The 13124-nt window shown below is 37.9% G+C and overlaps 1 protein-coding gene and 1 long non-coding RNA gene across 27 annotated transcripts in view; one reads left to right on the top strand and one right to left on the bottom strand.

The window, feature by feature from the left end:
• Window positions 1–13124, top strand: part of LOC105482716 (adhesion G protein-coupled receptor L2) — a 684023-nt gene that overhangs the window by 137433 nt on the left and 533466 nt on the right. For all 25 annotated transcript variants that reach the window (XM_071090520.1, XM_011742960.3, XM_071090526.1 and 22 more), the window contains exon 3: window positions 2038–2106. The gene's annotated coding sequence lies outside the window, so the exon portion shown is untranslated. The remainder of the gene's footprint in view (window positions 1–2037; window positions 2107–13124) is intronic.
• The window catches only part of LOC105482722 (uncharacterized), a 34769-nt gene that overhangs the window by 5987 nt on the left and 15658 nt on the right, over window positions 1–13124 (bottom strand). Inside the window, exons 2-3 of one of the 2 annotated variants that reach the window (XR_987806.3) lie at window positions 12045–12101; window positions 10892–10947 (exon numbers count right to left, since the gene is read on the bottom strand). This is a non-coding gene — a long non-coding RNA (uncharacterized lncRNA). Of the gene's footprint in view, window positions 1–10234; window positions 10948–12044; window positions 12102–13124 lie in introns of those variants that run through there. The other variant, XR_987805.3, reaches the window with a different exon arrangement.

The raw sequence follows: 13124 nt of genomic DNA, 5'->3' as shown, positions 1-13124 counted from the left end.
CTACTCTCTTGCTCTCTCAGTAGTAATTTAAACATGTAACCAAGTGTAAGAAATGCATATTCTTTACAAACTCTTTGAATTCAAGAAACAACTAATAACTAATCTATACTCTCAAATGTATAAATGTATAAATGGTTAGCCTATCTGGGAATTCTGCTGTTTAAAAGTTTACTGAATGGTGGTCGGGCATGGTGGCTTACTTCTGTAATCCCAGCACTTTGGGAGGACAAGGTGGGTGGATCACCTGCGGTCAAGAGTTCGAGAGTAGCCTGGTCAACATGGTGAAACCCCATTTCTACTAAAAATACAAAAAATTAGCAAGTCATGGTGGCAGGCACCTGTAATCCCAGCTACTCAGGAGGCTGAGGCAGGAGAATCGCTTGAACCCAGGAGGCGGAAGTTGCAGTGAGCCAAGATCACGCCATTACAATCCAGCCTGGGCAACAAGAGTGAAACTCCACCTCAAAACAAACAACCAAAAAAAGTTACTGAAAGATATTTTCAATAGGTAGTCATATCTTGATTAACCTTATTCCTATTTTAGGTCAGAGACAGTGCCTAATTTTCTATTGCTGGTTTGAAACCCACTAATAGAAATCCAGCCACCTACACACTGCTTAGTTAGGAATACATTTTAAGCATTCAGAACCTACATATAATATTTTGACTTTTGGAATGGAAAATGAGCAGGAGAGTAGTAAAGAGTCAACATGCCACAAGTTAGCTTCACCATCTCACTGCTTTGAGAAATTGTAACTGATTGCTGCATCTCACCATTCCTACCCTAAATTAGTATTTTATTGCTTGCAAAATATTTTTTACTAGAATAGGAATGCTCAAAGCAGGTAGAAAGATACTCCTTGTTAGCCAAATATTGCTTGATAGTAATAATCAATAAATAATAAATATGTATACTATAAAAATAAATGAGATAAATTAATACACTCATTTTGTTAAAAGAAAAAATAGGTATTTATCTGCTACAAAGGTGGGATGATCTGGAGTGTTCTTATCAGGCGTCTATCTGATGCCCAGGTAGGCAGTGTCAGAGAACAAGGAAAGGCCCGGAGACCCACTTGTAGCTGGAGTTTGCAGAAGCCGAGAGAAGTAGACAATAGTGGTTGCCAATGTATAATAATCCCTTTTTACCAATGGTGAGCAGGTATTTACTTTGCCTTAGGAAATATGTAACATTAACCTTTGAACCTTTTAATCAGTGGCAACTGATACTAATGCGAGACAGGTAAACCTTTCCTTATACTTTGGGAAAGAACAATTGACTACTGAAAAAGAGTCAGTGGTTCACAAAGACCAGTAAAGCAAACAAACAAAAAGTATATTTAATATATGGCCACTGCAGATCTAAGGGATGTAATTACCTAACAGGAGAGTAAATCCCCTGAGTCATTTTATGTTTTTACATGTAAAATGTTTTTTTCAGTTTGTGTTGATATTAACTCTATAAACTACTCATATTTTGGTCTATTCATTTATTCTGCCTGTAAAGATTTGCGTTCTGATTTGCCCTCACATCTGCGTTTGCTGGAGGAACAGATGCTCAGTTCCTAAGGGTCAGAGTTTGGCCTTTTCACTCCTATCACTAAACCAGAAAGAAACAGGGTTCCGAAGAATGGTGGCAGCTTTCCAATGGTTGGCCTGCACGTTTACATTTAAAGTAAGCAGGTGGCATCAATGGGCTGTCTAATGACTAACAAGATAAGAGTGCAATTGATCTTTTTATTAACCCGTCTCCCCAGGTGGGTGGCAGCCTGCTCCCCCCTCTGGGTTCAGTCACATTGTTCAGTTCCAGGAATCATTTTAGATCTTTTCGCTTTTTTGTCTGAGCTGATACTTAAAACACAGGGACACAAGCGCTAATATCCATTTCACCTAAATTCTGTTCTCTCTGTATCTGCAAATTGGTAAATGCCTTCATCATTTGAATCTAATAAAAAAAATGCACATGCTAATGCATTTTCAATTTCATTGATAATCTTTTCATGCTGAATTTGAACTGTGGATTTGTCTCCCTTCTAGGTTACAGACCACTTACTCTAAACTTCACAAATGGTTCTGAAGAGTATGGAGCCTACATAGACTCATAAGGTAAATGATTAATTTCGAAATAAGACATAATAGCTTCAATTATGTTATGAATTCAAGCACTGCCTAAATGTATTTGCTTTATCTATTGGCAGTTTTCTAAGTTCTGATATTGGATGATCTTTTATTAAACGTGGAAGATAAAATCATGATCCTGGGTGGAGATGAGAGAAGAAGAAACTACACGAATGGGTTACCTCTCTCCATGGGTCGGGTTATTCGTTGTATGTTGCTTAAGACTGGCTGTCTACCTATCTAGATTTCTTACAAAATTATGCTAGTGGTCTTAGGCATTTTTCTGCCTTGGAGTATTCTTGGACATCACAAATTACATAGGCAAGTAGAGATCAATTAAAGTTGCTATTTTCATAAATGAAGCCAGAAATTATTAGGATGCATTCCTTTGTAGAAGTAGGATAAGGTACAAAATATCCTGTGGTGGTGTTAGATGAGGAAGTGTGGGATGAAGGGATTTAGAGAGGATGGCCTCACATTTCTATTTCTCTGAATCATAGTCATCATTTGCTTTCCTGGTTATTACTAAGTAATTATACATTCCTAGAAGCTATGAATTCTATATTAAAGTGGACTCATACAGAATCTTTAATTCCACCTATAGCAAAATGATTAAAAGCCTAGCTTTCAGAGCCAACCTAAATTCAAAGTGTGATTCTGTCATTTACCAGCTATGTGGCTGTTGGCTCCACATTTCTTATTTGCAAAATGGGATAAGTTGTCATATCTACTTTCAGGAGTTGTGGCATAGCATAAACAAATTAGTAGATGTAAAATGCTGCAAATATTGCCTGGCACCTAGTAAGCACTAAATTTGCTGGTTTCACAAAGCTCTATTTTTTGATCTCCTCACTTTACGGATTGTTTGACTAAATCTCTATTTTCAACCTCCTCACCTTACTTGCTTCAGGTTCTGAATTCTTCCAGAGTCCACCAACTTGGAGGCTATAGGAATTATGAAGGGAACCAAACTCTCAATTCCATTTTAGCAGGCTGTCTCCTATATTTTCACGTAAATGCCAGGAAAGAAAATAATTGGCATCCCATTGCCCTTTGAATGGGTTCCTGGCTCGCTCTAGGTAGTGTGACGTGTAAAGTGACCTGAAAGTGGGGTGCCTGCCAGCTCGGCGCACAGCACAGCGTAGTTGGAGAATCAATTACAAGGCTTGTCACCATTTCAGAAACATGCAAACATCAATTGGCATAGAGTTTCAGGAAGCAGAATAAAAAGGAACCTACAAAACAAAAAGCCTTTCAGGGGGATGCAGGCACAGTTCTTCCAAATCACAAACGGATGATTATGATCACCATTAGCACTTAATGAGCCTATATAGGGCTAATGACTTCATCTGCCAGTAGATTTGCCAATAATCCATGTTGCCACTCATGTTCATCCTTCTCTTCTAAGAAACATTACCATGGTGTTAAATCATGGGATTTCCCTCTCCTCTACTAGCAAAAACATATTTCTCAATTCTACCATCCCCTAGTTTTCTTTCAGAAGTAAGGTAACAAATTAGAGAAAAGAAAATAACACCCAGGGATGGCTTATACAGCCCTGGAACACCTGGGTTTAATCCAAAATTGGTCATTAACTATTCTCTGACCTAGTTTTCTCATCTTCAAAACGTAATCAGTCACTATCCTATTTACATTTACATAGTGATATATCACTCTTCTATTTCCAAAGGTAATATTAAAGATGAAAATATGTGAAATTGATATTTTGACATAAGTAGAGATATCATTTATTATATGTAATTTAGGTATTTATTACAAATGCTATAATTTATTATAGCTATATTTTCTTTTAATAACTAAAATGTGGAAAATGGCATGTTAAAGTTTAAATGAGTTATCTGCTGAGCTACTCAAAAAACTATTAATGAGAATGAGATATAAGACCTAAACTGAAGTTAGATCTTTTTACAATTAACCATACTATTATAATTTTTATATTAGTCAACAGTAAATTTTACTGTTAAAATCATTTAAAGGGGCAAATGTTGGCAAAGTAGAAGTAATATCGTGAAGAGCATATATTAATAATCGGTTATTTATTGAAAGAAAAAAGTTGTTACAATAGATACCATTCCCTATGATGATTCCTATGTGAATTTTTTTTCTTTTCCTTGTTTTAAAAATATAATCCAGTAAACATAGTAGATCTTAAAAGTGTATAATATATTGGAGCAAGGCAAGTAACAGTTACTGTGGAAGGGATAATATTAGATATTAAGAGAGTGCTTCAGGGTAATACTTCAGAAATTCAGAATTGTTTTATGTTAAAATATTTCAGCATAATTTCTCTGGCATCTTTGTGATATAAATAAACTTTATTTTCTATGATAGCGCAAGAAGCATAAATGGGTAATGTCTACTACCTATAACCAGCATTTCAGGAAACTGTCACTGTTTAAAATCCATGGCGGGGACTGCATTTTTGGGCTCTAGTCCCAAATCTGCATGTGAACTTCCTGAGTCATCTTGAGTAATTAGCATCTCTCTGACTGAAATTTTTGATATACAATTTGAAGAAATGGATGAAGGGACCTCAAAGAAAAAGGCTGATTTTTAGAAAAAAACTTCCAAGCAACAAAAATGGTTAGCAGTTTTTAACATGCACAAATTACCATTCTGCTATTTGTCTTTCCTTACATGTATGCCTATGCCTCTCATACGGTTTGTATCTGTGTCCCCATCCAAATCTCATGTTCAATTGTAATCCCCAATGTTGGAGGTGGGGCCTGGTGGGAGGTGATCTGACCATGGGGGTAGCACCCTCTCTTTGGTGCTGTTCCCCTGATACCATTCGCAAGAGATCTGGTTGTTTAAAAGTCTGTGGCACCTCTCCTGTCTCTCTCTTCCTCCTGCTCTGGCCATGTAAGGTGGCGTGCTTTCCCGTCACCTTCCACCATGATTGTAAGTTTAGGCCTCCCCAGAAGAAGATCCTGCCATGATTCCTATACAGCCTGCGGAACCATGAGCCAATTAAACCTTTTTTTTTTTTTTTTTTTTTTTTTTTTTTTTTTTTGAGACAGAGTCTTGCTCTGTGGCCCAGGCTGGAGTACAGTGGCTTAATCTCTACATACTGCAACCTCTGCCTCCAGGGTTCAAGTGATTCTCCTGTCTCAGCCTCCAAAGTAGCTGGGATTACAGGTATTCACCACCACATCCAGCTAATTTTTGTATTTTTAGTAGAGACAGGGTTTCACCATTTTGAACAGGCTGATCTCGAACTCCTGACCTCAGGTGATCCATCTACTTCAGCCTCCTAAAGTGCTGGGATTGCAGGCGTGAGCCACCACACCCGGCCAAACCTCTTTTCTTTATTAATTACCCTGTCTCAGATATTTCTTTATAGCAATGTGAGAATGAAATAATACAGCCTCTACACCCCCTGATCTCATCATTTTAGGAATCGTGACCAGGTGTGGTGGCTCATCCCTATAATCTAGCACTTTGGGATATCAAAGCAGGAGGATCACTTGACCCCAGGAGTTAGAGACATGCATGGGCAACATGGCAAAACTCTGTCTCTATTAAAAAAACAAAAACAAGGCCGGGCGTGGTGGCTCAAGCCTGTAATCCCAGCACTTTGGGAGGCCGAGACGGGTGGATCACGAGGTCAGGAGATCGAGACCATCCTGGCTAACACGGTGATACCCCGTCTCTACTAAAAATACAAAAAAAAAACTAGCCGGGCGAGGTGGCGGGCGCCTGTAGTCCCAGCTACTCGGGAGGCTGAGGCAGGAGAATGGCGTGAACCCGGGAGGCGGAGCTTGCAGTGAGCTGAGATCCGGCCACTGCACTTCAGCCTGGGTGACAGAGCGAGACTCCGTCTCAAAAAAAACAAAAACAAACAAAAACAATGAAAGGGTTAGTTTAAATTGGACCCTCCTCATATTCCACAAAAGTTTTTAAGTCACAAAAAAAGTCTAAGCTAAGTTTAACTTTTATTCTTACCCACTAGATATTTGGAGACTTTTTTTCTTATCATTTAACTAATTTCACTGGGGGAAGGTCTGTATTACCTCCAAAACTTTCCCACAATATGAAAAGAAGATAAAGTGTGACCCCTATACTTTGCAGTTTGTTTATAGAAGTAAAATTAACCATATACAAAACTAAATATTAGCACCAGAAAAAGTATACATATATGTTCCCTTCAGTATAATAAATTATGAATTTTATAGGAATTCTGATGGAATAAGTGGCATCAAAGATGTGGTTTTAATAATGAATACTTTGGATACATAGTGCTTTTGGGGGCTAAATAAACAGTGATACTATGGATTTATGTTATCCAGGGTCTGTGTAATATGCTGTTTGATCGCTAAAAGTAAGACAAAGGTATAACGCAAGGGGCTGGGTAATTCACTATGAAGACAGGTGAATCCTAGGAAGTCTTTCACTCTTGCACATTCAGTGAAAGTGCCGATAGGCATCCCACCAAAATCCCCAGTGTGGCCAGAGTCTGAAGCTTTCTTCTTATATAGCAGCAGTGAGAATTTCAGGATGAGTGGAAAAAATTCATTCACTTCAGAGAGAACTACAATTACAACAGTTGAATTATGGCCTTTATTTGTTTTACTTTATTTATTTATTATTGAGACAGGGTCTCACTCTGTCACCCAGGCTGGAGTGAGGTGATGCAATCACAGGTCACTGCAGCCTTGACCTTCCAGGGTCAAGTGATCCTTCCACCTTAGCCTCCCAAGTAGCTGGGACTACAGGCATGTACCACCATTTTTGTATTTTTTGTAGAGACAAGGTTTCACCATGCTGCCCAGGCTGGTCTCGAACTCCTGGGCTGAAGCCATCTTCCCATTTCAGCCTCCCAAAGTGTTGTGATTACAGGCATGAGACACTGTGCTTGGCTCAGTTATGGCTTTTAAGACCCAAATGTTGGTCTTGTGTGCAAAGCTGTATGAGTAATCCCATTTCTCTGAATAGAAAACCAGAGTTTCTGAGGCTTATCAAGCATAAGCACTCCACCTCCAATGGCTCAGTTTCCCTAGTTCTCCCTGTTAATCCATCAAGTTGCTTTCTTTTGGTTTCTAACCAGGCTCAAAGTGAACCAGTTGAGAAAGCTGGTACCAGTGACTTTAACAGAGAGAGACTGGAGAGTATAGATGAGTCCATACCTAGGTCTAAGAATAAACCATTTGCCATCTGAGAAAGAAATGAGATCATTTTCTTATTAATAATCCAAAATTTGACTCACAGAAGGAAAACCAAAACTTGATATTGGTTTTGAAACGTTAATTTGCATTGTGTTGAAAACTGATGAGTATGCCAATGAAAATAATCATACTACTATTAGGTACTGAGAGTTTATTGTGTACCTGCCATTCTATTATATGCTTTAATTTATTATATGTCATTTAATTCTCACAAAATTCATATTAGAAGAAAGTATTGACCCCAGTCTAAAGATAAAGAAATAGGCAGAGAAATTTACTTTGATGAAATTAACAAGTAGCAAGCGGCAGAGCCAGGATTTGAACCCACATCTCTCTGAGGCCAAAGGCTGTGCTCTTTCCATTGTGTACACTATCTTTCTCACAGTGCTGTCTCACTGTCTAGTGATGCTTTTGTTATATGCTCAGATACCAGGAAGATGACTGAGTTGACAGTTTTATTGCATGTATGTACATTAACATCAACCAATACTTATTATTTAGTCCCATGAAGTCAGTGAATGTTTTGCAAGCAGATGGGCTACAGATTCAGAAAAATCAATGAATATTTGAGCAAGCAAGTGAATTATGAAAAGTAAAAGCATTATATGTGTTTTTTCCGGGAAGTAAAGGGAAAGCTATAGTGTTAATAAAACAGACCCAATGCTTATGACTTAGAGTCCCCCCCAAGTAAAAATCAATCTGACTGTAAGTTAGGTTGATTTTGTTCATTCTATAAACTTATTTCTGAATGGAGCTTCTTAATTTTGACATTCACAATACAGAATCTTGTTCATGGCTCTTTACTTTCAAATTTAAGGCCAGCTTACTTCTTAATCTCTTCTCATTTATTATTCACTTTCATATAAGACTCACCTTGTTTTCACATACTTCATGTTCTTACACACTCGCTAACAGATAGCCCTCACTTTCTGGAAGATCTTCCATTGATCATACCTTTTTTCTTGTTCCTCAAATCTTTATTGTACTCAGCTTCTAGGATCTGAAGTTCTGACTTTGCTCAAAGCCTTCCCAATTAATTAGATATAAAATACTACAGTCCTTCTATGGAAATCATCTTTCCTCTAGAGTCAAAGGCATTACCAACGGTGAAATGTATTCATTTTGTATATAGCAGTAATTTCAACAGTTAGATTGCACTTTTCATTGATTTCTTTTTGTCTGGTTATAATAGAAATACTATCGTAGAAAATTTGTAAATATCAAAACATACGAAGAAGAAAATGAAAGCCATTGTTTATGCCAGAGAAGAGCATTGCTAACATTTTTTTTTTTTTTGTATTTCTTTCTAGCCCTTTTCTGTTTTCACCACATGTGGTTATGTTTAAACTTAAACTCTCTCTGCCTTAATACATTTTTATTCTGCTTTCTTTTCTTTAAAATTGGACCATCTAATATTTGGTTTCACCCAGTTCCTTAGATTCATGAGAGCCAAGTAACCAGTAGGAGATTTTGCCATTAAGAGGACTGGTCAAGCATTGACTCATAGAAGCCTAGAAGTATTTATATTTCTGGGCTTGTTTACAAATATAAATCCTATACAGTCTTACGCGCAACTCTTGAATAATTCTTCTCTTTGCTTCCATCATGTGTTAATTTTTTGTTAATTAAAACCACTCTATTTTATCTCATAGAAGTTAGAAAAATATATGAACATTACATTATAAAGACAGGGCATTATAAAATAATACATCTGTCTTTCAGATTTGTAAATTAAATTATAAATCTAAAGAACTATTTTGTATTCATGTAATGTAGTATACACCTTCTCTGGGTTCTCTCTTCTCTCCATTGGTTCATGTTAGTGTATGGAAGATTGTTTTCTTGTTCAGCTTTCCCTTTAAAGGGATCTAGCCCATCCCTCCCCACCTCCACCCCAGCTTATTTCAACAAGACTTTGTCAGTTTTTATCCAGAGAACATACATTGTGCGAAAACCTAACTTTCTCCTTACGACTTATCTGTCCAATTACGGGATTCAAGTTTTTATCATTTAGCTCATTAGGAAAGACTTTACTCTTAAATAATTACTATGCATCTCATTTCTTCCACCTATTAAAAATAATGTTTGATTATTCCACCCAGGTTTAGACATTTATCTGGTCTGGATTTGTTTACTAACCAAACTTTTAAAGACACCAATTTTTCCCCACAAAAGCAATTAAAATGTGACTCTCAAGGGAGAAACAGCTTTACATGATTTTACTGAACAGCTTTCTCTCAACTGCCCTGATACAAAGTGTATCCTCAGCATCCAGCACATGACTTGTCATCATTAGTTGTTCGTAAATGAATAAATAATACGATTCGACATATGAAAACCCATCCCCAAACAAGCAGGACTACTGACTTGTAAGGGCTAAAAACTTTCATAGCTTCAATAAAAGGTAAAAATCTTTCATTCTACAAAAATATGTTTCTTTAAATACCACTTTTGAATAGCCTGCCCGTGAGAATAGCATTTCCTGCACTTTATATATTTTCACCCTACCTAAAAGAGATATCAGAGACTATCAAAGTTAAATCCTAATTCTGGGCTGGGCGCGGTGGCTCAAGCCTGTAATCCCAGCACTTTGGGAGGCCGAGACGGGCGGATCACAAGGTCAGGAGATCGAGACCATCCTGGCTAACACGGTGAAACCCCGTCTCTACTAAAAAATACAAAAAAAAAAAAAACTAGCCGGGCGAGGTGGCGGGCGCCTGTAGTCCCAGCTACTCCGGAGGCTGAGGCAGGAGAATGGCGTGAACCCGGGAGGCGGAGCTTGCAGTGAGCTGAAATCCGGCCACTGCATTCCAGCCAGGGTGACAGAGCGAGACTCCGTCTCAAAAAAAAAAAAAAAAAAAAATCCTAATTCTGGAACTATTGGAAAACTGCTAAGTATATTCATGCATTAGTTGAGTAGATTTTGCAGATGAAGATATGGAAGCTGAAGTATGAGCACCATTGAGAAGGAGCATGAGACCTGAACAGGGTGAGAGTATTGAAGTTCCCCAGGCAATGGAAATTCAAGAGGACAATCATGAGGTGTCAGGACAATCAAGACACAGCAATATTTTAAAATGCAGACATTCTACATCAAGGCAGATATTGCCAGCAAGAGGTCTGTGTTTTATTGAAGTCTAAACTAATTCCCCTTGTTTTATGCTCCTGAATGGTTCATTTGCTTTGGGAGCCTCAGGGGTAAAAGGGAAGGGAAACAAATTAAGTAAAACTGCAAAGACCTGTTAAAACTACACAAGGTGTCTCTAGCTCTCTTATTGTTATGTGATACATTGCGGAAAAAAATCTGTGGGAATTCCACTCTGACTAACTGCATAACAACTCACAGCTGATTAAGTTAACCTTTGAAACATGCAATGTAAATACAGAGAAAACCAAACTTAATATGCAATAGCATAAACTAATCATTGTTTCATTTTCTGGAAATTGCATTGGCACCAGGGTGAGAAGTAGATGAAAAACCGTGGAGAAAAACAAAGACATCTCTCGGTAAATCAGTAAGTTTACAGATTAATGGAGAGCCAGACATTGCTGTTAAGGACTTAATATGCAGTGATTATGAGCCTGACCTTCCATAACAGCAGCCACTTAAGCGTTCCAGTGGTGGGGAGACTCACATATGCGCCTAGAGACAGAAGAAAAGAGAAACATTTATGGCTTTTGCACACCCAACATACACAAAAACACACCCTCTCTTAATCTCTGTCTATAAAACTTTATTTACATAGTTGTAAACTGGGAAATCTCAAGCATAAAACTCTGTCTCTATTAAATATACAATGGTTTAGTGGACTGGTGACTATGACTACAGCAGGCTTGCTGATTTTTGCTTTTCCTGGCAGCAAATGATAAAACGTCTTAGGGAATCCATATCTCTAAAGCCAAAAAGCAGCTCCCAGTCATTTGTGGCATCATTAGCAATGTTGTGATGTCCCTTAAGGACAAAACACATAAATGTTATGTCACTTACAATTGTGTCAAGGAGAAAACCAAAATGAGCTTGCAAAGTCATGCACCAGCTCAATTTTGGAAGGAAAAAAAAAATCTTCCTTTGAAGGAAACGAAATCAATCCTCAGTTCAAATTAAATTCGGACTATTCTCTGAAGCTCCAATACACAGCTCCAATAACAATCAGTACTTACGGACTTAAGGTGCTGGCAAATAATGTTTCGTTTAAAAGAAACTGAATGAGGATTACTGACAGAGAAAGTTTTGATGCTATTTTGTCATTAGTTAAAGTTAAACCATGGCATTATTGGCTTAGTCTTGAACATCTCAATCCTCACTCTTTTTTTTTTTCTTTTTCTTCTTCCTTTTTGAATACACTAGAAGTATTTGTCTGATTAGGCTTGTGACTTAACCTTATTAAAACCTTGTCATGCAAATGTATCATAAGTGTAGCATGAAGATTTCTGTCTCATGCAAAATTTAACTTAAATTCTATTGGCATGAAATTGTTATGTACAAACCTTCTGTTTGGTTTGCTGACATTCTTCTTAGTCTGCTCTCATGGTGATTCATTATCTTGTGATATAGATTTCCAAGTATCATCTTTGTATTGATTTTTGTATCTTTAATAACCACTCCACAGAAGATGGCTCCACTGGTGTCATTGATCGCATCAAAAATTCAAGGCTTACAGAAATACTAGAGGGCTAATTGGTAGCAGAACATTTCAGACTTAGTCTTAATGCAGTCTTAATCTTCTGTATTAAACCTACCTGAAGGTTTCCTCTTGGAATCAGCCAGGAAAAATTTAGCACTTCGTTGAAAAACACCTGGTGGGAGCAATGCAAGAACATTACAATCAATGGACTACAAACTTGAAAATGTCACAAAACATTTAGATATCAAGAGCGATCCTTTCCTCATCGGGTCCTCCATATCTGGAATGCTCCTTCCTTTTCTTTTCTATGGCCTCTGGCTCCACCAAGCCAGATTTGCTTATACATTTTAGAACAGAAACTGTCAAAGATAAGTTCCCATAATTTTAAAGTCTGTGCCATTCTGTGGTTTGATCAATAGGTGAGATTCCTTTGCAGAAAGTCAGGGTGAACATCCTGTTTGTGGAAATGATGAAACAACAAATTCAAGACCACAGGTGTAAGGCCAGCAAGCCCAAAGACCCGTTAGATGACCAGGTTTCTCATCCTCTAACTTGCTTCCCTCTTGCGCCCAGTTCTCAGAGCATACAGACCTGGTTTAGGCAATTAGAAACCTAACCAGGAGAGAAACAAGTACTTTCTGTAATGCTCAAGAGGAACTTGATCATGAACTTGAAACTTCGACTCCTTTTATTCTTTCCCAGGTTATTTTGTGAACTTACTCTGACAGTCAGTGTATCAAAGCACAGATTAGTATAACCTGGTACCTTCCCTAGAGGACCTTATTCTCAGAAGCCTGTGGGCAGAATGTGGAAAGGAAACTAGGACGTCTTAGAAAGATAAGGAGAAGGCAGGATGCACAAGGATGTAGGCTTTGGAACTGGCCAGACCTGAATTCTATTCCATCTCCAACATTGTGCTGTGTGGCACTTGGCAGATCACTGCCGCCCTAAAAAATGGCAACCGTGAAAATTTTCCTTCTCATAAGAATAAAATGCGCCAATGCACAGAAATCCCGGTACTGAGCTTGTTGTCTGTGTTTCACTGAAAAACACCTAGTGTTTTCAACACAGAAGTATGCTACGTATTAGAAGACCATAAAGAAAGAAGCCCTGTGTTCTGTTTATTTGTTTTTTATTTTCTCTCTCTAGGAGTTGAAGAAGTCATTTTTGAAAGGTGGAAAAGCGGAAGTAATAC

This window comes from Macaca nemestrina, chromosome 1 (genome assembly GCF_043159975.1).
Source record: "Macaca nemestrina isolate mMacNem1 chromosome 1, mMacNem.hap1, whole genome shotgun sequence".
NCBI classification, from domain to species: domain Eukaryota; kingdom Metazoa; phylum Chordata; class Mammalia; order Primates; family Cercopithecidae; genus Macaca; species Macaca nemestrina.
This window is presented reverse-complemented; position numbering and strand designations above follow the sequence as displayed.